The sequence below is a fragment of the Asparagus officinalis genome, chromosome 6 (assembly GCF_001876935.1).
Source record: "Asparagus officinalis chromosome 6, Aspof.V1, whole genome shotgun sequence".
Lineage (NCBI taxonomy): Eukaryota > Viridiplantae > Streptophyta > Magnoliopsida > Asparagales > Asparagaceae > Asparagus > Asparagus officinalis.
The window spans coordinates 33698609-33709068 of NC_033799.1; the positions used below are offsets into that span (position 1 = coordinate 33698609).

General features: G+C 35.6%; 1 long non-coding RNA gene across 6 annotated transcripts in view; it reads right to left on the reverse strand.

The window, feature by feature from the left end:
- Positions 8574-10460, reverse strand: part of LOC109844261 — a 6073-nt gene continuing 4186 nt past the window's right edge. For all 6 annotated transcript variants that reach the window (XR_002247953.1, XR_002247951.1, XR_002247952.1 and 3 more), the window contains one exon: positions 8574-10059. This is a non-coding gene — a long non-coding RNA (uncharacterized LOC109844261). The remainder of the gene's footprint in view (positions 10060-10460) is intronic.

Sequence of the window (10460 nt, forward strand, 5' to 3'; positions counted from 1 at the left end):
ACATACTTCTTTTTTCCCCGAAGAGCAGAAGTTGACCATTTCGTGGCCTAGGAGAAAGGAATCCAGTGATGATTTACCAGATTGGAAGGCTGATTGAGAGTTATCAATAAGATGGTGGAGGACTTTTCTAAGTCTGTTAGCCAAAATTTTTGAAAAGATCTTACAAGAACGGTTGATGAGGCTAATAGGACGAAAATCTTTAGGAGAAGATGCACCATCTTTTTTGGGTATAAGGCAAATGTGGGAGTAATTGATGTTATGTAACATGTGAGGCTGAGAATATAACCCTTGGATAAATACAATAACATCAGCTTGAACTACTGACCAAAATCTCTGAAAGAAAAGAATGGGGAACCCATCGGGCCCCGGTGATTTGTCAGGGTTGAGGTCAAAAACAGCCTCTGTTATCTCTTGGGGAGAGAAGGGAAGGTCAAGAGAAGATAGATCAAGATTATCGTTAGGGTATAGAAGACCCCAGTTAGGAGAAAGTCTTGAAGCTTGAGGTTGGTTAAAGAGATTGGAGAAAAAGGAGAAAAAAGTTTCTTTGATGGCACTGTCAGATGAGATAATGGAATCATTGATAATGAGGTGGGGAATAAAGTTTTTTCTGCGGTGATATGAAGCAACTTTATGGAAAAAAGCAGAGTTATTGTCTCCTTCTTTCAGCCATTGAATGCGGGACCTTTGTTTCCATTTGATTTCATCAGCTTTGGCCAGAGAGAGAATTTGATCTTTCAAGTCAGATCTAAGCTGAGACTCTCGAGGGGAAAGATTTCTTGATTCTTCACAGAGATTGAGAGCGTGAATATGGGATGACAGTTTGGAGATGGACTGAGATAAAGAACCAAAACAGGATTTTCTCCACCATTTTATTCTTTTTCTGATGAGTTTGAGTTTGAATTGAAGAGGTACTTGGGTATCATTTTTCAGAGAAAATGATTTCCAGCTGGATTCAATGAAAGTTGGGAAGGATGGAAGAGATAACCACATCTTTTCAAATCTAAAAGGAGGGGAAAGGAAAGATGAGGAGTTAGTATCTAACATGATGGGACAGTGATCAGAGCACGCAGAAGGAAAGGCGAACTGGACCATATGAGGAAATTTAGATTCGAAATCCAAGGAGACTAAGAATCTGTCCAATCTAGCAAGCGATGGGGAGGGTCTATGGTTAGACCAAGTGAATTTCCTCCCACTAAGGGGAAGATCTGAGAGATTGATAGAATCAATGAGTTTTTGGAAAACTTTGATGTCTCGGATAGAACTAGAACGACCACTTCTTTCGTCAGAGCTAAGGGTCATGTTGAAATCTCCGAATACTACCCATGGGAGAGCATGGGAGCCTCTAATTCTTTCTAGTTCCCACCAACAAACTTCCCTCTCAGACGAGTCACATGGAGCATAGATGGATGTAGCTACAAAACTCCAATTAGTTGGTCTATGGGTAAGGGTGGCCGATACAGAAAAGATGTCAGATGATGAAGAAGAACTGGAGAAAAGATCATCATCCCACCCCAATAGAACACCGCCTCTAGAGTCAATGGCGTCGAGAGAAATCCAAGATGAAATGTTTCTTCCCCCCAGGGATTTAAGGAGGAAGGAGCTAGGGGAAGACAATTTCGATTCTTGCAGACCAACAAGATTAACTTTGGCCAAGGATAGGCACTCTCTGACCAATCTACGTTTGGATGGGTTGTTTAAACCTCTAACGTTCCAGGAACCTATACGCATTAAGACAGACTTGATACAACTTGGAGGGAGAGGGATACTCATGTAGAAGGGGCTACTCCAGACATCATGTTATGAATTTCAAGCAGTCCTAGCGGGTCTATCGGTTCTTGGATACCACAATTAACAGAGATTTCCTCTAATTTCTCCAGCTCACTAGAATGGATGGGGGGAGTGGAGACAGAGGATGATGATTTAGGTTTAGATATACCTGAGTGCTTACCCTTCTTCATCTTGGAGAGATGCTTCTTGAAGGGCAGAGTCATGTGGAGACCACTACTGGCTTTCTTTTTGATCCTCTTGGCTTTACTTTTAGCATTCTCAAAACCTGGAGGTGGGTCAGAGGTTGAGACATGCAATATTAGTTGTCTTTCAAATGTTTTATCTTTTAAATGTTTCATCTCATATGGTTTCATAACATGCATCACATTTGATATTCCCACTTTACTTTAATTAATTAATTAATTTACCCTCTATTTAATTGCTTAATAATTTTTTCACCACGTCTTCTAATCTCTAATCTCTTTCATATTCCATCCGCATTTTGGCAAAGACATTTCTTCACTTTTTATATTCTCCATGCTCTTCTAATCTAAAATGTCTTATAATATTTTATTACCTCTAAATCAAGGGAAAGCCTCTTCATCCACCAATCTGTAACTTACATCTTTCTTGTTCAATTTCATATTTTTCCTTACCGCATCTAAGGTTTTAGCTCGCTATGTTTTTGTAAGAAGTAGGCGAAGAGGAGTTTCAATGCGGTGAATCGCCATGGATTCCGATTGCTAGATTTAGTGTTTCTTTAAAATCTGTTTCTTTAATTAATTAATTACTGTATGTAATTGTATAATAAATTGGATGGAGAAGTGGAGGTGTTATTGTATCCAAGGGTTGAGTGAAGGTAGGAACAAGCGTGTTGTATTCAATGATGGAGAAGTGGAGGTGTTATTGTATCCAAGGGTTGAGTGAAGGTAGGAACAAGCGTGTTGTATTCAATCGGCTGGTTTAATAAGTCCACATTAAATTAGGGTTGAGTGAAGGTAGGAACAAGCGTGTTGTATTCAATCGGCTGGTTTAATAAGTCCACATTAAATTGTATCATCTCTATCTAATATCGCAAAGCTGATTCCGAATACACTGCTCCCTATCATTCTTCAATACCAATTTCTTAATCTAATTTGGTTATTAAACATGTCTTATGCTTAGTAAAATCATTAGACTTTGTGAATGGGATCAAGTAATGTCAAGTTTCTCTGAGATATTCCAAGTTTTAGTCATAGTCCTTACAAATATACAAGCATTCTATGTTTTATTTTCCAATATTCAACAAATTGTATGTTTCAGCTAACTCATAATATAATATTGGTTGATGTGCTTCCCATAAGGTAAATATTGTCTCTTCTAATTCATATTTGTTGTTTAATCAGGAGATATGAATTTCACATTAGCCCTTACTTGATTTCTTCTATGATGAGACATATGATGATATGTGAATATACTTTCGAATTATTTTTTCTGTGTAGCTGCCTTGTGCTTTAATTATTGCCCATGGGTTAACTATTGCCATTTGATAGTTAGAATCGAGATGTTATGAGAATTATACATTACATAAAGTAGTAAATTGTGGATATATGAAGCTGCTTTTTTGATGATACATGCATCTCCATTCGAAGATACTATGAATATCAATGTTTCTACTGGCACAGGTTGGTTAGCCTAAGAGGTTTCAAGGAAGAGCTTGATGAAATGAGACAAGGAGAAGCTGAATTTCACGAGTTTTCAATATTCTTGTATCTGCCTAAAGTCAGGAGGAGTAGGGTTAGCTGAAGTAGGCAACAGTGATTGAAAAAGATAGTGAACAAGAAAGATTATGAAGGCTAACATGAGAGAGACTGACCAAGGAGATACTAAGGTCCAAGGAAGCATATTCCTCTCCATTTAAATCCAAACGGAGAGGAGAAGAATCAATCAATTTTCCATTCAAGCCAATACCATCAAATTTACCTGCGCTTTATTATTGCTGAACTTGACTATGGCTACTCGGCCAATTTGATGTTGGTCTTAATGATGTTGATAATTTTTGGTCTTAATCATGCAGATGTAGAATTAGTGAAGGTTGTCCGATGGGGCTTAGGTAACATATGCAGATGTTGTGATTGTTGTGGCTGATTCACTGATCTCTTTGTTGGTCTTCTTGTTTTGATGATGTTTAACAAACAATTTACTCATAATATTGTTTGTCTAGTATTTGTGTTTTCGTATTTATTTTAGGCAAACAACGTTTTGGAGGTTGGATGGATTGCGCCATAACGATCATATCAAATGGAGGTTGGTGGATATAGTGGGTGAAGCATATGCATTCAAAGTTAAAGATTCAAGTTCAAGTTTCATCCGCAAGTGTACCAAGTCAAGCTTATTGAAGATCAAGATCAAACTTGAGTAATTTAGTTTAGGTGTTATATTATGTGTGTTAAGTACGTTAAGCTCAATATCATATACACACACAATTTATTGGTTTCTATGTATATATATATAGTTATATATATATGTACACATTTTGGATTTTGGTTTATCCACAAACAAAGTTTTTACAAGAATATAAATAAATATTTATACTCATACATGTTGGTTTTTACGTGGATAAATTGGTTTGGTTTAATTTCATAGATATGAAACAAATATATTTTCATATACATACTCATGTTTCATTTTCTATTGTATTTTTAAAAATATTGTATTCTTAGTTTTTGGACTTAACAATAATCATATACATATTTTATTAAGTCTACATAATCATTGTGCAAAGTTTCAAAACATGGTTTAGCCAAAATGTCAAAATTCACATGTTTACATTTTCATGTTTTGACCTATTTTGTAAAATGATGATATTTTTCATTTGAGAAGTCCTTATTGGAAACCAGTCGTTGTAGCATGTTTATTATCATGTCTACAATCATTCCCCAAAGTTTTATATTTTTCTGAATTTATTTAATATTTTTAAACAAGGTTTCAAAATCAAAATAACAGCTTTCAAAACATGTTTCTAGTCTGTGTCAGTTCGCGGTCGACCGCCATGAATTCAAGACTCAGGTTATGTTTTGTTGGCTCGCGGTCGACCGTGGCGGTCGACCGTAGCAAGTCTAGAGACTTTCGCGGTCAACCGCCACGGTCGACCGTCGCTTGTCCACATAGTATTGTTTTTTGTTGCCCGGGGTCGCCCGCCGCACTGTCATATCAGTTCTAACGGCTAGTTTCCAGAGCCGTTACTGAGTTGGTTTTTTGGTCTTTTCTTGATTTTCTCTTGGCTTTGGGGTTTCATATAAATACCCCCCTTATACCTCAGTTCTTAAAGCAATCCAAGAAATGTTTTAAACATGTTTTAAAAGAGTTTAAGTTTGTTTAGTTTGTTTTTGGGGTTTGCGTTTACAAAGAGGAGCTTGCATCATCTGTTGAAGAGTTCATCTTCAATATCCTCTCATCCTCTCTTTGTGTTTATAGAGAAGTTTTCTAACTCTTTTCTCTAGCAATATTATTATTGATTTTCATATTCTTATTATTGCTAGTTTGCTATTTGAGTTAGATTTGATTTTACTCATTGTTTACACACTCGCATTGAGCTTATTGTATTTACATTCATAGTATAATTTTGGTTGTGGGCTTGTAACATTGAGTGTGAGCTTTCATTGTGTTCTCATCCATATTAGAGAACAATCATTTGTTGTATTTGTGCTTATTGTGAGATACACTTTGTAATACATTTGTACACCGAGAGAAGTGTGTGGCGAGAGTCGGGGATCGTCCCAAGAGGAGTGGCGTCGGTTGACGAACATAGGGAGAGGTTGTATCCGAGCACTTGAGAGAGAGACACGTCTAGTTCAACACTTGAGAGGGTGTAGAGTGGGATTACAAGAGTGTGTTAGTTGTAGAGTTTTCGGTAAACTAGAAAACTGTATTGTGTGGTGTAAACGTTGTTCGGGTAAGCGTAGAAAACCTGGTTGTTGTGATAGTGGAGATCTCCTCGAGGTGAGGAGCGGAGACGTAGGTCAAGTGGTTAGACCGAACTCCGTGATCATATCGTTTTGTTTGTGATTGCATTGGCGTTCTTATTCTTGTATTCATATCTTGTTTTGTTTGTGATTGCATTGGCGTTCTTATTCTTGTATTCATATCTTATATCGCCTTTGTGTATTGCTCATCATATTGCTCTATCTCTTTTGTAGATTGTTTATTTTACCCTTGTGTTAGTTTATATATCCTTGTTCATATATTTGTAATATCTCATTGCTAGGATATATTCATTTGTTCATATTGCTTATCCTAGCTTATTTATATTGTTGTATTTCATACTTACTATGATAACTTATTAATTAGTTTTAATTGGTATAAAATTAGATTAGATTAGCATAAGACCCTAATCACCTCCCTTCTAGGGTCTAATACTCTTTTCCTCATGTAGAGAGCTCCAAAGGAGTTTGGTTTGTAACACATAACATATATTTTTAAAGTTAGCTATGATATGTTTAGCTCCCCCAGTTTCATCTCTATGAAGAACTTCTGACTAATTCTTAAAGTTTTGATTTAGTTATCAATTTATAAATGATAATTAGGATAATAATTAGGTTGAAATTAACTCTACAAATTTCTACAAGTCTTTTAAAAAAAAGTTCTGTCAAATAAAGATTCGATGGAAAGATTTTGACTGCCCAATAGCTTTTTGAAGATCGATATGAGGTCTTTTCAGTATTTACATGAAACTTCGGCCCATTCATTGGAAAACATGTGATCATTATTATGCTTTACCAAAGATGTAAATTATTAATATGAAAGATGAGAAAATATATTCTTAGTTATTAACCTCAGGGAACTTATTTAATATATGGAACAATAAATTGAATGTAGCTGACATAAGACCTTTGTGATGCAATATTTTTCAATGAAGGCACTGCGTAGAGTTTGGGGAACATTGGAGCATTTAGAATTTCCAAGGATCTTAATATGCAATATGTGCCTCTATAAAAGTTAATGTGCCTCTCTATAAAAGTTAATGTGATGCGTTGCGTATTTTAGTTTTGTTAATGCATTTGAGATTATCCTTTGATTCTCTATAAAAGTTAATGTGATGCGTTGCGTATTTTAGTTTTGTTAATGCATTTGAGATTATCCTTTGATTTATGAGGTTAAGTGCATGGATTCTTGAAATATTTTAGTTTTGTTAATGCATTTGAGATTATCCTTTGATTTATGAGGTTAAGTGCATGGATTCTTGAAAACCGAAAAATATCTGTCGCGTTAAGAGGAATAATATTTATAAGAGCTTTGCTATAGGGACGCAAAATATGGGACCAATAGGAGGGACAAGTGAGGTGTCCCCCTCCTATTGGTTAATGAATTGGACATCATTAATGATTGCCAACTTATTATCCAATAGGATAGGGACACCTCACTTGTCCCCTCTATTGGTCCCATATTTTAAGTCCAATAATTTTTCTATTTATAATTGTTCTGCTCTTAAATAGCGCAAGGAGTGCAAGGATTAAATTTGAAATCGCAATGACAATTCCAAATAGACACGACCTTCTTTATCGCCTTGCAGACTATATAAATGTGGAGGTAATATTATGATATTAGCATAACGTAATAATTAATTTGCTGCCACTTAAATTTTATGTGTCACAAATGTTTGCATCTTATACTTACCTTAAAGAGGTTAAAGCATCTACGGAATGAAAGCTATGTTTACGATAGCTATTCGTGACTAAGGTGGCAATATTATTGTCACGTAGTTAGCCTTTGTTCTATATTAAGCACGTTTTTTTTATAAATGATGATGATATTGGCATGTGCGAAATTTTAGTTTCCTTTAAATGGTTTACATATCATATGGTTTCTTAGCATGCAAAATGTGCAACGCACGTATTGCATCCTAGTACAAAAGCAAACATATCTACTGCAAACGGCTACAATTGTGTAGGGGCTTTACTGTTACTTGCTCTTCTATATTTAATAATCAATTGGAAATTACTAAAACAATTGAAAATGTAAATAAGTAAAAAGTTTGGGAGGGAAATCAATAAAAGACTACTATAAAACGACCACTGCACTTCCACTCAATTCACACCGCTTCCCAAAACACTCGGCGGGCTCCCCAAGGTATCGCCAGTTCCCAAAACCCTAGTTGCTAGTTCTCTCTCGATAATCGTTCCCGATGGTGATCAACGCCTCCCGATCCGCTCACAAGCGTTCGATTGCAGCCAAGGCGGCCATCAAGAAAATCCAATATCGCATATGCAAAAAGTGCTTCTTAAAGTCCCAAATGGTTTCTCACTACCGGACATGCATCCGCAGTACAAGCATTCGTGTGTCGTTTGCTCTAACGGCTACAAAAGGAAGTCCGAGAGGCTCGTTCACGAGAAGGATGAGCACGTCGAGGAGGACGTTGAGGTTGTCAACCCCGAGGCGACGATCGGGGTTGATGAGGTGCAGAACGCCAGAGAGCATGAGGAGATTGAAGAAGAGGATGCTTAGATCATGAGCTTATGGTAAGTAAGTAAGTAGTAGTTAAATAATGAGTTAGAATTAGATATCTAATCTCAATCTCAAGTAACTTTCAGAATATCGAACAGATCTGGTTCCGTTGGTTGCTATTAATGAAACTTAGTTGTTTGATTTGTTGATCTGGTTCCGTTGGTTGCTATTAATGAAACTTAGTTGTTTGATTTGTTTGTCTGGTTCCGTTGGTTGCTATTAATGAAACTTAGTTGTTTGATTTGTTGATCTGGTTCCGTTGGTTGCTATTAATGAAACTTAGTTGTTTGATTTGTTTGATATGATCTTGTATTGTTGATCTGGTTCCGTTGGTTGCTATTAATGAAACTTAGTTGTTTGATTTGTTTGATATGATCTTGTATTGAACAAATCTGATTCCATTGGTTGCTATTAATGAAACTTAGTTGTTTGATATGATCTTGTTTCTGTTTGATCTTAATTTTGTTGCTATTTTCGGTCATAAATTTTATTACTTGTTTTGTGTTTGGATCATCTAATTAATATCCTCTCATCATATTTTCTATTTTCGATTAATGGCAGTTGTTAGTTGAATTGTTTGATGTTTAATCTAATCTCTAAATAGTAATTTTCTAGTTTCTTTTCTATTGGTTAATCAAATTTAATCGGTCGGACGAATATAGAGAATCTCATAACATTTACATCAAATAGTTGAAACAATCTAAGACTAATGTTTTATTATTTTAATAAAATGAACAATAGGAAATTTTCTTTATTGTTATTTTAGACGGACCAACTAGACGGAAAAAAATTCGTCTAATTTGCTTTAAACTAGACGAAAAAATTTCGTCTAGAATATTCCGTCTAGTTTGCTATTGTTCATTCTATTAAAATAATAAAACATACGTCTTAGATTGGTTCAACTATTTGATGTAAAGGTTATGAGATTCGCTATATTTGTCCGACCGATTAAATTTGATCAACGAATAGAAAAGAAACTAGAAAATTACCATTTAGAGATTATATTAACATCAAACAATTCAACAAACAATTGTCATTAATCGAATAGAAAATATGATGAGAGGATATTAATTAGATGATTCAAAAACAAAACAATTAATAAAATATCTGACCGAAAAAGAAACCCAAAAATAGCAACAAAATTAAGATCAAACAGAAACAAGATCATATCAAACAAATCAAACAACTAAGTTTCATTAATAGCAACCAACGGAACCAGATCTGTTCGATACAAGATCATATCAAACAAATCAAACAACTAAGTTTCATTAATAGCAACCAACGGAACCAGATCAACAAATCAAACAACTACGTTTCATCAATAGCAACCAACGGAACCAGATCTGTTCGATATTCTGAAAGCAACTTGAGATTAAGATTAGATATATAATTCTAACTCATTATTTAACTACTACTTGCTTACCATAAGCTCATGATCTAAGCATCCTCCTCTTCAATCTCCTCATGCTCTCCGGCGTTCTGCTCCTCATCAGCCCTGATCGCCGCCTTGAGGTTGACAACCTCAGCGTCCTCCTTGTCGTGCTCCTTCTCATGAACGATCCTCTCGGACTCCCTTTTGTAGCCGTTATAGCAAACGGTGCACAAATGCTTGTACTGCGGATGCACGTCCAAGTAGTGAGAAACCATTTAAGACTTGGGGAAGCACTTTTTGCATATGCGACATTGGATCTTCTTGATGACCGCCTTGGCTGCAATCGAATGCTTGTGAGCGGATCGGGAGGCTTTGATCACCATCGGAAACGGTTATCGAGAGAGAACTAGCAACTGGGAGTGGGTTTCTTGTTCGAGCTGCACAATATGTACCAAAAAAAACAAAACAAAAACAAAAACCAAATTAATTCGAGATCAATCTCAAAAAATAATATCATTTGAGAATACATTTGCAAAGCTAGGAATAAGTTTTTTAAATTCTAAACAATCCTTGAACTCGCAATATTATTAGAGGATGAGATATAATAAAAATTGAATAGCAGACACTAACTATATCGACACCAAAAAAAAGTTCCTCTAAGATGAACAATCATTTAATTGAACCAACATATGAGTGTCAATGAATCTACAAAACAAACAAATTTAGAAGTTTCTAAATACAAATTAGTATAATTAAGAGGGAAATTTTTATTAGGATGAGCTAAGCTCTCCTATTACCACTACTATAAAATGTAGCAGCCCAACGGTTGTAACCGTTG